The 12,798-nt window shown below is 48.0% G+C and overlaps 2 protein-coding genes across 7 annotated transcripts in view; one reads left to right on the top strand and one right to left on the bottom strand.

Annotated features, from left to right (window-relative positions):
- LOC144487066 (NACHT, LRR and PYD domains-containing protein 3-like) overlaps positions 1 to 2,217 on the bottom strand; it is a 73,285-nt gene extending 71,068 nt beyond the window's left edge. Inside the window, exon 1 of one of the 2 annotated variants that reach the window (XM_078205118.1) lies at positions 2,117 to 2,217. The gene's annotated coding sequence lies outside the window, so the exon portion shown is untranslated. Of the gene's footprint in view, positions 1 to 1,570; positions 1,636 to 2,116 lie in introns of those variants that run through there. The other variant, XM_078205119.1, reaches the window with a different exon arrangement.
- A 376-nt stretch (positions 2,218 to 2,593) lies between these two features.
- Positions 2,594 to 12,798, top strand: part of LOC144487067 (NACHT, LRR and PYD domains-containing protein 3-like) — a 53,152-nt gene continuing 42,947 nt past the window's right edge. Inside the window, exons 1-3 of one of the 5 annotated variants that reach the window (XM_078205125.1) lie at positions 2,594 to 4,521; positions 4,853 to 4,929; positions 11,861 to 11,971. The gene's annotated coding sequence lies outside the window, so the exon portion shown is untranslated. Of the gene's footprint in view, positions 4,930 to 7,170; positions 7,257 to 11,860; positions 11,972 to 12,798 lie in introns of all 5 variants that reach the window. The other 4 variants (XM_078205122.1, XM_078205120.1, XM_078205123.1 and 1 more) reach the window with 4 other exon arrangements.

The following is a 12,798-nucleotide window of genomic DNA, read 5'->3' as shown; positions in this document are numbered from 1 at the left end:
CCCTAGCCCTAGGGATATTCCAAACTATGTTTGGGAAATTAAAATCTCCCATCACGACAACTCTGTTATTCCTACATCTCTCCAGGATCTGTTTCCCCATCTGCTCCTCAACATCTCTGTTACTACTGGGCGGCCTAGAGAAAACACCCAGCAACGTTACCGACCCCTTCCTGTTCCTAACCTCCACCCACAGAGACTCCGTTGTCAATCCCTCCACGGCGTCCACCTTCTCTACAGCCGTGACACTATCCCTGATCAACAGTGCCACTCCCCCCCCTCTCTTGCCTCCCTCCCTGTCCTTCCTGAAACATCTAAAACCCGGCACCTGAAGCACCCAGTCCTGTCCCTGAGACATCCAAGTCTCCGTAATGGCCACCACATCACAATTCGAAGCAGCAATCCACGCTCTAAGCTCATCCACTTTATTCACTACACTCCTGGCATTAAAATAGACACATCTCAGACCTTCAGCCTGAGCACTTCCCTTCTCCATCACTCGTCTAACCTCCCTCTTACCCTGTTTACATTCCTTATCTATTTGCGAGCTAACCTCCTCGCTCTCAGTCCCCTCATTTCGATTCCCTCCCCCCAACCTTTCTAGTTTAAAGTCTCTCCAGTAGCCTTAGCCAACCTTCTCGCCAGGATATTGGTCCCCCTGGGATTCAAGTGCCACCCGTCTTTTTTAAACAGGTCACACCTGCCCCAAAAGAGGTCCCAATGATCCAAGTACCCAAATCCTTGTCCCTTGCTCCAGTCCCTCAGCCACGCATTCATTCTCCACCAATTCCTGTTCTCACTCTCCCGCGGCACAGGCAGCAATCCCGAGATTACTACCTTTGCATTCCTCTTTCTCAGCTGTCTACCTAACTCCCTATATTCTCTTTTCATGACCCCTTCCCTCTTCCTACCTATGTCAGCAGTACCTATATGCATCACGACCTTCGGCTCCTCTCCCTCCCCCTTCAGGATTTCTGGGACTCGACCAGAGACATCCCGGACCCCTGCACCAGGGAGGCAAACCACCATCCGAGAGTCCCGTCTTTGTCCGCAAAAACGCCTATCTGACCCCCTCACCGTAGAGTCCCCAATTAGCACTACCCTCCTTTCCTTACCCTTTTGCACAACTGGGCCAGGCTCAGCTCCAGAGACACTGCCACCGCTGCTTCCCCCAGGTGGGCTGTCCACCCCAGTAGTACTCAGACAGGAGTACTTATTATTAAGGGGCACATCCACCGGGGTGCTCACCATCAACTGAGTTTTCTCCTTCCTCACTGTTACCCAGTTACCCTCCTCCCGTGGTCCCGGTGTGACCACCTGCCGATAGCTCCTGTCAATGACCTCCTCACTATCCCTAACCCGGCGAAGAGTGTGAGGAAAGGGCCGCAGACACGGGGAGAATGTGCAGACTCCACACAGACAGTGAGCCAAGGCCGGGAATTGAAGCCGGCTCCCTGGCGCTGTGAGACCGCAGCACCAACCACTGAGCCACCGCGCCGCCCACAATGTAACTGACCGTCCCCGCTCTGTTAATATGATACAAAGACAGGCTGTATTTACACAGGAAACCGACATTTTAATCCTCAAGCTGAATGTTGTTGAAGTTGAAGCTTTTTCTGGGCCGTTAATTCCTCCCCGTGATTCACAAACCCGGAAATACCCGGATACGCAGCAACAAACGGCAGTGCGCCTGCGCGCAGTAAGAAGCGGGCCGCACCCGCCCGGAGTGAAGTTCGCGCAGGCGCACTCGGGGCGGCGGCGGCTGGTTTCCGGCTCGCGGATTGGTCAGCTCCTGTCACGTGCTGTGAGCAGGCAGTGACTTCAGACCGCCCCCCTCCAACCTCGCGCAGAAACCGTTCACGGCCGCGCCACGTGACCGCGAGCCGCTCTCAGAGTGGGCGGGACCTCACCGCACCCTCATTCCCCATTGGTGCATTCTGCTGTCCGTCAAATAAACACAGCCAATAGGAACCCGCTCCAGCAGAATGATTGGCAGCCAGTGCGGGCGCACTCGGGCAGCTTGTGATGAAGCAGCGACTCGCTGCCACTGGGGACAATCCCAGTCAGCGAGAGTCGGCGCCGCTGAAGTGGAGACTTTTTCTCTTATTTAATTCCTTACCGTTATTCAAAAATTCGGTGTGAACGCCGCTGGGAAAGCCCCGCACACGCAGTGAGAAACGCCGCTGGGAAAGCCCCGCACACGCAGTGAGAAACGCCGCTGGGAAAGCCCCGCACACGCAGTGAGAAACGGCGCGGCGCCTGAACTCCGCACTCGAGACGGCGGCGGCTGTTTGTCCGCTCGCCTATTGGCCAGATCCAGATCACGTGCTGTGCGTCGGCAGTGGCGTCAGAACGCCCCCTCCAGCCGCGCGCTGAAACCGTTTAACGGCCGCTTCCAGCCACGTCACTGAGTGGGCGGCACCTCATTGCGTCATCATTCAGATTTACATACAGCATGGAAACAGGCCCTTCAGCCCAACTTGTCCAGGCTGCCCCTGTTTTTAAACCCCGAAACTCGTCCCAATTGCCCACATTTGGCCCATATCCCTCTATATCCATCTAACTAAATGCTTTTTAAAAGACAAAATTGTCCCCACCTCTACTACTCCCTCTGGCAGCTCGTTCCAGACACTCACCACCCTCTGTGTGAAATAATTGCCCCTCTCACCTTCAACCTCTGCCCTCTAAGGTTCAGACTCCCCGACCTTTGGGAAAATACATGAACTATCCAGCTGATCTGTGCCCTCATTATTTTATAGACCTCGATAAGATCACCCCTCAGCCTCCTACGCTCCAAAGAAAAATGTCCCAGTCTATCCAACTCCTTATAACTCAATCCATCAAGTCCCGGTAGCATCCAAGTAAATCTTTTCTGCACCTTTCTAGTTTAATAATATCCTTTCTATAATAGGGTGACCAGAACTGTACACAGTATCCCAAGTGTGGTCTTACCAATGTCTTGTATAACTTCAACAAGACGTCCCAACTCCTGTATTCAATGTTCTGACCAATGAAACCAGGCATGCCGAATGCTTTCTTCACCACTCTGACCACCTGTGACTCCACTTTCAAGGAGCCATGAACCTGTACCCGAGATCTTTTTGTTCTGTAACTCTCCCCAACACCCTACCATTAACTGAGTAAGTCCTGCCCTGGACCAATCTACCAAAATGCATCACCTCGCATTTGTCCAAATTAAACTCCATCTGCCATTCGTCAGCCCACTGGCCCAATTGATCAAGATCCCATTGCAATCCGAGATATCCTTATTCACTGTCCACTATGCGACCAATCTTGGTGTCATCTGCAAACTTACCAACCATGCCTCCTATATTCTCATCCAAATCATTAATATAAATGACAAATAACAGTGGACCCAGCACTGATCCCAGAGGACACCGCTGGTCACAGGCCTCCAGTTTGAAAAACAACCCTCGACAACCATCCACTGGCTTCTGTCATCAAGGCAATTTTGTATCCATTTAACTACCTCACCCTGGGTCCCATGATGTAGGTTGTGCAACAACCTGCCATGTGGTACCTTGTCAAAAGCCTCATTGATTCATTGCACAATCCATCACTGCACCCTCATTCTCCATTGGTGCATTCTGCTGTCCATCAGCTGAACACAGCCAATAGGAAGCCGCTCCAGCAGAATGATTGACAGCCAGTGTGGGTGGAGTCGGGCAGATTGTGATGAAGCAGCGACTCGCTGTGGATTCGCTGCCATTGGGGACAATCCCAGCCAGCAAGAGGCAGCAAGGGCGGCACCTTCCGTCCCCAAGCGCAGCATTCACAACATCCCACTTTCATCCCCAGCACCACATACAGCTCCTTGTTGTTTCTTCCATTGGCAGCACCCCCGGGTGCTCTTGGTGCTCCCGTTCCAGCACCTTTCCTCTTAATGATGGGGGAATGAGGCTCTCATAGCCCAGAATAAACATCCAGCAACACCGCCAACTCCCAGCTTCCGCACACTTACCGCCGTAACTCCAGGTGCTTTCTACTCGTCCTCCCTCTCTGGACAAGTTCCACTCCCTGCCTCATAACCGGATCATTCCGGGTGGCTTTCCGTAACTGGTTAGCGGTTTCCGGAACTTTATCTTCTTGTGTGAAATGCATTATCTGCACATTCCAGCGGGAACATCTTTATCTCCAGGCAAAGGCAGCCTTGACAGAGCATCCGCATTGCCGTGTTTCTCACTGACAGCACCAACACCCACCTCTGCAATCAAACTGCTGCCATGGACGGTATCCCAGTGAATGGTCCAAGGATGGAAGATAAAATATCGGAATTATGAATGGGAGTCAGTAATTCAGCCCTTCGAGCTCAGTCACAACATCATCATGGCAGAGCTTTTAGTTTCTTGATGCAAAGAAGATGCCTAAGCCTTCTTTTTCCACCCGAGCAAACTTTTCCTCCGCTTTCGTCAATGATCTAGAAGCGAATACTATGGATCTTCCTCTCCGTTTGACATAACGTTAGACAGGACAACCTCAATCCCATTGGGCGAGGCTTCGCATGTAAGCTGCAGCGGTAACTTTGGGTTAAATTGAACTCGCATTTCCAATCTCTTCAAAGCCTGCTTTACCGCCAGGGAGGCCTCCTTTTGTTCACTTCCACGGCTCTCCTTTCACCAGCAGCTGGAGCATCAGTTTCAATGCTGCCGCCCGATCCGGATTGAGCTTGTTGTCATAGTAATTGATTTGACCCAAAAACAACCTGAATTGGGACACATTGTCTGGTCTTGGGGCCTTCATGATGACCTCCATCTTAGGCTTTGTGCAATCCATTTCATGACCCAGGCATTCAATGGAGTCCTTGAAGAACTCATATTTCTCTCTTGATTTGCAGGCCGTGCTCCTGCAACCTCTAAGGTATTCTCCAAGTACTGGGAAAATAGTCGAATCCATGAGCAAGATATCATCCAGGTAAGTCTGGACTCCTGTCATTCCACTCAGGATTTGGTCCATGGCCCTCTAATCGAGATAAGGGCGCATGTAATCAAGATGGGGGCACTCCAAACCGAAATTGGGGGCACTTGTAATTCACCTGGGCACTCCTCATTGACAGGAGCACTGCGAGCTGATATGCGGGCACTCAGAATTGAAACTGTCACTGCTCTAAATCTAAATGGGAGCACACCTAATCAGGATAGAAGTCTCTCTTATTCGAGATACGGCGTGCTCCCAATCGAGACAGGGGGGCACTGCGAACGGCGACGGTGGCGGGGGGGGGGGGGGGGGGGGGGGTGGTGGGGGGGGGATGACTGCCAACGGCGATGGGGGGGAGGTCACTGCTAACGGCGATGGAGGGGGGCACTGCTAATTGAATTAGTCGCTGCTCCAAATCTAAATAGGGGGCACCCCGAACTGATATAGAAGGCTCCATTATTCGAGATATGGGACACTCCTAATCGAGGGAGGGACAGACCTAATCGAGGTAGGTAGCGTTCCTAATTGACCGGGGACACTCAGAAATGACGGGGGGGCACTCCTCACTGAAATAGTCACTGGTCCAAATCTAAACAGGGGGGCATTCCTAATCGAGATAGAAGGCTCTTATTGCAGATAGGGACACTCCAAATCAAGATGGGACACTCCTAATCGTTAGAGGGTCACTCGCAATCGAGATAGGGGGCACTCCAAATTGAGATAGTTGGGACTTCAAATCAAGCTAGAGGGAACTACTAATTGACACGGACACTCCTGTGAACCTGGCACTGAACCCAGCCAGGCCTGTGACACTGAATCCTAAAGGACAGAGTGAATCCAGCCAGCCCTGTGGGACTGTATCTCAAGCGACAGACAGAACCCAGCAATGCCTGTGACACTGAATCTCTAAGGATAGAGTGATCCCAGCCAGGCTTGTGACACTGAATCTCAAAGGACACAGTGAACACAGCCAGGCCTGTGAGACTGAATCTGAAAGGACAGAGTGAATCCAGCGAGGCCACTGTTCGATCACCCCTAAGCCTCCTATGCTCCAGGAGAAAATGTCCCAGTCTTTGCAGCCTCTGCTTATAACTCAAACCATCAAGACCCTGCAGTATCCCAGTTGTTCTTTTCTGCACACTTCCTAGTTTAATAATATCCTTGGTATAATAGGGTGACCAGAACAGTACACAGTATTCCAAGTGTGGCCTTACCAATGTCTTGTACAACTTCAACATGATGTCCCAAATCCCATTCAGTATTCTGACCAATGAAACCAAGCATGTGGAATGCCTTCTTCACCACTCTATCCACTGTGACTCCACTTTCAAGGAGCTATGAATCTGTACCCCTAGATCTCTGTTCTATAACTCTCACCAATGCCCTACCACTTACTAAGTAGTGCGCTGGTTCAATCTACCAAAGTGCATTGACTTGCATTTATCTAAATTAAACTCCATCCACCATTCATCAGCCCACTCGATCAATTGATCAAGATCCCGTTGCAATCCTGGATAACTTTCTTCACTGTCCACTATGCCACAAATCCTGGTGTCATCTGCAAAATTACTAACTATGCCTCCTAAATTCTCATCTAAATTATTAATATAAATTACAAATAGCAGGGGACCCAGCACCGATCCCTGAGGCACCCCGCTGGTCACAGGCCTCCAGTTTGAAAATAGAACAACCCTCTACAACCACCTTCTGTCTTCTGTCATCAACCAATTTTGTATCCATTTGGCCACCTCATCCTGGATCCCATGAGATTTAACCAAATCCAGTCTAGTTTTGTTTTTAAATGTTTACAGTTTTAAACACTGAAACCTCTTGCCCTTGTTGGGAATATCAGTGCGGTTTGAGAAAAGCAAACACTGATCCCACACTCAACACCCCCCAACACAGGACTGAGCAGAGAGTGTGAAATGTGAGTGGTGTGAGTGTGGATTATCTTTTAAAAGTGGGTAAGAAACACTCCTCCATTTTCAAATCTTTACCTTGTTTATGTAGCGTCTCGGACTCCCCTGTCACTCACTATCCATCTGAATTAATCTCTATTCCTCACTGTCTAACTGTTACTCTCTGCATTGCTCCCTCTCCCTATCTCTCTGTTACTCTGCATCGCTCCATCTCTCTCTCTTCCTCTCCCTCTCTATCCCTCTCATCCACCATGTTGTTTACCGTTAAGGAGTCTAATCACGGAGAATTCAAACACTCTTTCTGTTTCTGTCTTGGCAGAATTAGCAACATGAGTGCAAATTTCAAGATTGTATTCACACAATACAGACAGAACAGTATTTATATAATGGCTTCTGCAAATGCTGGTGAGCTCAGTACATGTGGTAGCTTAATGTTACAATAAGATAGAATCTGTATTCAGACAACTGTTACTCTCTGCATTGCTCTCTCTCATTCTCCCGACCTCTCTGTTACTCTGTATCTCTTCCTCTCTCTCTCTATCCCTCTGGATATTTCAAGAGTGGATTCACACAATACAGACAGAACGCTGGTGAGCTCAGTACACGTGGTACCTGAATGTTACAATAAGATAGAATCTGTATTCAGACAACTGTCACCCCACAGGGCCCAAACTTCACCGTGTTAATTTGATTTGATTTGATTGATTTGTATTGGGATGCAGTGAAAAGTATTGTTTCTTGTGCGCTATACAGACAAAACATACCGTTCATAGAGTACACAGGGGAGAAGGAGAGGAAAGGGTGCAGAATATAGTGTTGCAGTTACTGATAGTGTGTAGTGAAAGATCAGCTTAATATATGGTAGGTCCATTCAAAAGTTGACATTCTCCCCAAGCACTAAAGCTTCCCACAAAGCAAGGCTCACAAATTCAACACCAGTTTCCTTTGTCCCCTCTCCCATCATGCTGTGTTCGGAGTCTCTGATCGATGCTAAGGGCCTAGTATTTGAGGCTCTGAGCTGAACCCACAATCTGTCTGATTCTGAGAGAAGATTACTGCCCACTCATATATATACCCTTGAAATATATCTGTTGTGTACAGAGTCACTTCTTTTTTCCCTGTGTCTGCTACCCTTAAAGAACTACTGAATAATCTTTAAACATCTGTATTATCACAGAACAGGGCCAACATGGGGGAATCTAGTATCAGGGAGGGCACAGTTTAAAATTCATACAGCGCCCATTAAAGATGGAGATGAGGAGGAATAATTTGTTCTCTCAGGGGGTGGTTAGTATTTAGAATTCAAAGTTAAAATTCATTTATTGGTCACAAGTCAGTCTTACATTAACACTGCAATGAAGTTACTGTGAAATTCCTCTAGTTGGCGCCTGTTCGGATCAATGCACCGAACCAGAATATGGGAGGAAACCGGAGCACCCGGAGGAAACCCATGCAGACACGAGGAGAACATGCAAACTCCACACAGACAGTGACCCAAGCTGGGAATCAAATCCAGGTCCTTGGCGCTGTGAAGCAGCAGTGCTAACCACTTTCCCCAGAGAGTGAGTTGAGCATTATGGGGAGACAGGCAGCAAAGTAGAGTTCAGGCCACAGTCAGATCAGCCATGATCTTATCAATGGGAGGAGCAGCCTCAAGGGGCAGAATGGCCCACTTCTGCTCCTATTTGTTGTGTTCTGCGTGGTACCTTCAAAGGCCATTGTACTCAGCATTGCAGGAACTCTGCCGAACACACTCTATCTCAATCACTTCCTCTCCCTCTCTGTGACTCTCACTCCATTCCTTTTCTCCCCTCTCTCTGTTACTCTCTCTCTATCTCTATCCCTGTTTCTCTCTTGCCCACTCCAGCTGGATGGAGAGTGGGAAAGAGAGGCTGATATGAAGGGAGTTTTCATCTGTATCTAACTGCATTTTCTGAACTGTCCTGTCCTTGTTTGATGAAACAATGAAATGGGAGATTGTATTTGTTTGTGTGCGTGTCTGTGTGTGTGTGTGTGTCTGCGTGCGTATATTGGTGTATGTATCAGTATGTGTGTGTGTGTATCAGGGTGTGAGGTGGTCTGCATAGGCGTATTTGGTTGTGTGTATACGTGTGTGTGTATTCTGCATGTATGTGTGCGTGTGTGTATATGTGCATGGGAGGGGTGTGTGCCTGTGTGCGAGTGTGTGTGTCTGTGTTTGTGAGAGAAATTGAGTGTGTGAGTGTGTAAGTGTTTGCCTGCATGGGGGTTATGTGTGAAACATAGAAACGAGAAGCAGGAGGAGGCCATTCGGCCCTTCGAGCCTGCTCCACCATTCATTTTGGTCATAAGAACTAGAAGCAGGAGTAGTCCATCTGGCCCCTTGAGCCTGCTCTGCCATTCAATAAGATCAAGGCTGATCTTTTCGTGGACTCAGCTCCACTTACCCGACCGCTCACCATAACCCTTAATTCCTTTACTGTTCAAAAATGTATCTATCCTTGCCTTAAAACATTCAACGAGGTAGCCTCAACTGCTTCACTGGGCAGGGAATTCCACAGATTCACAACCCTTTGTGTGAAGAAGTTCCTCCTCAACTCAGTCCTAAATCTGCTCCCCCTTATTTTGAGGCTATGCCCCCTAGTTTTAGTTTTGCTGCCAGTGGAAATAATTTCCCTGCTTCTATCTTATCTATTCCCTTCATAATCTTATATGTTTCTATAAGACCTCCCCTCATTCTTCTGAATTCCAATGAGTATAGCCCCAGTCTACTCAGTCTCTGCTCATAAGCCAACCCTCTCAACTCCGGAAACAACTTTTGAATCTCCTCTGCACCCCCTCCAGTGCCAGTATATCCTTTCTCAAGTAAGGAGACCAAAACTGTGCACAGTACTCCAGGTGTGGCCTCACCAGCACCTGATACAACTGCAACATAGCCTCGCTGTTTTTAAACTCCATCCCTCTAGCAATGAAGGACAAAATTCCATTTACCTTCTTAAGTACCTGCTGCACCTGCAAACCAACTCCTTGAGATTCCTGCACAAAAACACCCAGGTCCCTCTGCACAGCAGCATGCTGCAATTTTTTACTATTTAAATAATAGTCCATTTTGCTGTTATTCCAACCAAAATGAATGCTCTCATATTTACCAACATTGTACTCCATCTGCCAGACTCTCATCCACTCACAAACTATCTATATCCCTTTGCAGACTTTCAGCGTCCTCTGCACACTTTGCTCTGCCACCCATCTTAGTATCATCTGCGAATTTTGGCACACTACACTTGGTCCCCAGCTCCAAATCATCAATGTGAATCGTAAACAATTGCAGTCCCAACACTGATCTCTGAGGCATACCACTAGTCAGTGATCGGCAACCAGAAAAACACCCATTTACCCCACTCTTTGCTTTCTGTTAGTTAACCAATCCTCTATCCATGCAATACATTACACATAACACCGTGCACCTTTATCTTATGTAGCAGTCTTTGGTGCGGCACCTTGCCAAATGGTTTTTGGAAATCCAGATACACCACATCCACAGGTTCCCCATTGTCCACTGCACAAGTAATGTTCTCAAAGAATTCCACCAAATTAGTCAAACATGACCTTCCCTTCATGAACCCATGCTGCATCTTACCAATGGGACAATTTATATCCAGATGTCTCGCTATTTCTTCCTTGATGATAGCTTCAAGCATTTTCTCTACTCCAGAAGTTAAGCTAACTGGCCTATAGTTACCTGCCTTTTGTCTACCTCCTTTTTTAAACAGTGGCTTCACATTTGCTGTTTTCCAATCTGCGAGAACCATGCCAGAGTCCAGCGAATTTTGGTAAATTATCACCAGTGCATTTCCCCCACCATCTCTTTTAGTTCCCTGGGATGCATTTCATCAGGGCCAGGAGACTTGTCTACCTTTAGCCTCATTAACTTGCCCAACACTACCTCTTTCATGATAATGATAGTTTTGAGGTCCTCACCTGCCATAGCCTTCCACTCATCAATTCTTGGCATGTTATTTGTGTCTTCCACTGTGAAGACTGACGCAAAATACCTGTTCAATGCCTCAGCCATTTTCTCATATCCAGTTCTTACATCGCCCTTCTCATCCTCTAAAGGACCAATGTTTACTTTAGTCATTCTTTTTCATTTTATATATTTGTAGAAACTTTTGCTGTCTGTTTTTTTTATTCTGAGCGAGTTTACTCTCATAATCCATCTTATTTTCCTTTATAGCTTTTTTTGTGGCTTTCTGCTGACCTTTAAAGATTTCCCAATCCTCCAGGTTCCCACTAATCTTTGCCACTTTGTATGCATTTTCTTTCAATTTGATACCCTCCTTTATTTCCTCAGCTATCCATGGCTGATTATCTCTTTTTCTACAGTCCTTCCTTATCACTGGTATATACTTTTGCTGAGCACTGTGAAAGATCGCTTTGAAAGCCCTCCACTTTCCTCAATTGTTCCACCATAAAGTTTTTGCTCCCAGTTTCCCTGAGCCAACTCCTCCCTCATCCCTTTGTAGTCTCTTTGGTTAAGCAGAAGACATTGGTATTGGATTTTACCTTCTCACGCTCCATCTGTATTTTAAATTCAACCATACTGTGATCGCTTCTTCCAAGAGGATCCCTAACTGTAAGATCACTAATTATTCCCGTCACATTACACAGGTCCAGATCTAGGATAGCTTGCTCCCTTGTAGGTTCCATTACATACTGTTCAAGGAAGGTATCGCAGATACACTCTATGAACTCTTCCTCATGGCTAATCATCAAATTCAATATCCTGATCTCCCCTTCCCCTCCCTAATCCCGCGATCCCTTTAGCCCCAAAAGTTATATCTAATTTCTTCTTGAAATCACACGTGAACATGTGCAAGTTCCGGGCCATCTCTGTGTGTGCGTACATGCGTTTGTACGTGTGCATGATTGAAGTCAATGGTGAGATATGGTTAAAATTCCATATGTTTATTGTTATTCCCATACATTGTTAAATTCAAGAATCTCACACAAACCTTTGAAATCTTCAGACTATTTGGGTGGACAGGATAACCATGAGAGCACAAAGTGCCTCCAGCTGCTTGTGTGAGACTCACTGAGATGAACTAAGTTCCTGGAACAAGATGAAAAGACACCAGACAGTGAGTTTGATGCAACAGGTTAACAGAATTTATTCAGTCAATGATTGAACAAAGATGCTGAATAGGCAATTGATTGACAGCTCGTCACGTGACCTGCTGAGCTGACTTCAGCGGGCTCGAGCCTGCGCAGTGTCTGAGCCACATTCCCTTAGCAACAGGCTGCGCCTGCGCAGTGATTGAACCGCATTCCCTTAGCAACGGGCCGGGCCTGCGCAGTGATTGAGCCGCATTCCCTTAGCAACGGGCCGGGCCTGCGCAGTGACTGAGCCGCGTTCCCTTAGCAACAGGCCGGGCCTGCGCAGTGACTGAGCCAGGTTCCCTTAGCAACGGGCCGGGCCTGGGTGAGGAGGCTGTTTCCTTATTGTGAGTGTCCCCGCTCAGGGGAAAGATCAGCAACATTGGTGACCCAGTAACATGGAGAGAGTCTGTGTGAATCTGCACAATGTTAATGACCCTTCAATAAAAATAACACAAAGCTCACCGACATCAGACAAGGGATAAACTGTCTGAAAGGTGGGCTGTCCCATATTGAAGCGGCCGAATGGCCTCCCCCAGCTCCAGAAGCTGCACAAGCTCTGAGCTCCGGCAGCAGCAAGAGGAGGAGCCAGACATTCAGTCCCTGCAGCCTGAGCTGCCCATTGATGAGGGAGACAAACTCCATCCAGCCGCCTGGGCTTCAGATCCACACCTTCTGGCAGCAGAAATATCCCCATCTCAGAGTGAAAATTGTTCACAGAATCCCCACAGTGCAGAAGGAGCACATTCAGCCCAGCAAGTCTGCACCGACCACAATCCCACCCAGGCCCCACCCCAATAACACCCACATA

This window comes from Mustelus asterias, unplaced genomic scaffold (genome assembly GCF_964213995.1).
Source record: "Mustelus asterias unplaced genomic scaffold, sMusAst1.hap1.1 HAP1_SCAFFOLD_570, whole genome shotgun sequence".
Classification (NCBI taxonomy): domain Eukaryota; kingdom Metazoa; phylum Chordata; class Chondrichthyes; order Carcharhiniformes; family Triakidae; genus Mustelus; species Mustelus asterias.
Note: the sequence above shows the minus strand (reverse complement) of the source record. Positions and strands in the feature narration are given on the sequence as shown.